This window comes from Pagrus pagrus (assembly GCF_965226575.1).
Source record: "Pagrus pagrus genome assembly, chromosome: 4".
Taxonomy (NCBI): domain Eukaryota; kingdom Metazoa; phylum Chordata; class Actinopteri; order Spariformes; family Sparidae; genus Pagrus; species Pagrus pagrus.
Window position 1 is genome coordinate 297,501 of NC_140188.1, and position 1,787 is coordinate 299,287.

Genomic DNA, 1,787 nt, shown 5'->3' on the forward strand with positions numbered 1-1,787 from the left:
CATGAGGACATCAGGGCATGAGGACATCAGGACATCAGGACATAAGAACATCAGGACATGAGGACATGAGGACATAAGAACATCAGGACATGAGGACATGAGGACATAAGAACATCAAGACATCAAGACATCAGAACATCAGAACATGAAAACATGAAAACATGAGGACATGAGGACATGAGGACATCAGAACATGAGAACATGAGGACATGAGGACATCAGGGCATGAGGACATGAGGACATCAAGACATGAGAACATGAGGACATGAGGACATCAGAACATGAGAACATGAGGACATGAGGACATCAGGGCATGAGGACATCAGGACATCAAGACATGAGAACATGAGGACATGAGGACATGAGGACATCAAGACATGAGAACATGAGGACATGAGGACATCAAGACATGAGAACATGAGGACATGAGGACATCAGGACATCAGGACATGAGGACATAAGAACATCAGGACATCAGAACATGAAAACATGAGGACATCTGGACATGAGGACATGAGGACATGAGGACATCAGGGCATGAGGACATGAGGACATCAAGACATGAGAACATGAGGACATGAGGACATCAGGGCATGAGGACATCAGGACATCAGGACATAAGAACATCAGGACATGAGGACATGAGGACATAAGAACATCAGGACATGAGGACATGAGGACATAAGAACATCAAGACATCAAGACATCAGAACATCAGAACATGAAAACATGAAAACATGAAAACATGAGGACATGAGGACATCAGAACATGAGAACATGAGGACATGAGGACATCAGGGCATGAGGACATGAGGACATCAAGACATGAGAACATGAGGACATGAGGACATCAGAACATGAGAACATGAGGACATGAGGACATCAGGGCATGAGGACATCAGGACATCAAGACATGAGAACATGAGGACATGAGGACATGAGGACATCAAGACATGAGAACATGAGGACATGAGGACATCAGGACATCAGGACATCAGGACATGAGGACATAAGAACATCAGGACATGAGGACATGAAAACATGAAAACATGAGGACATCTGGACATGAGGACATGAGGACATCAGGGCATGAGGACATGAGGACATCAAGACATGAGAACATGAGGACATGAGGACATCAGGACATCAGGACATGAGGACATAAGAACATCAGGACATGAGGACATGAAAACATGAAAACATGAGGACATCTGGACATGAGGACATGAGGACATCAGGGCATGAGGACATGAGGACATCAAGACATGAGAACATGAGGACATGAGGACATCAGAACATGAGGACATGAGGACATCAGAACATGAGAACATGAGGACATGAGGACATCAGGGCATGAGGACATGAGGACATCAAGACATGAGAACATGAGGACATGAGGACATGAGGACATCAGAACATGAGAACATGAGGACATGAGGACATGAAAACATGAAAACATGAGGACATAAGAACATCAGGACATGAGGACATCAAGACATCAAGACATCAGAACATCAGAACATGAAAACATGAGGACATCTGGACATGAGGACATGAGGACATGAGGACATCAGGGCATGAGGACATGAGGACATCAAGACATGAGAACATGAGGACATCAGAACATGAGGACATGAGGACATGAGGACATCAGAACATGAGAACATGAGGACATGAGGACATCAGGGCATGAGGACATGAGGACATCAAGACATGAGAACATGAGGACATGAGGACATGAGGACATCAGAACATGAGAACATGAGGACATGAGGACATCAGGGCAT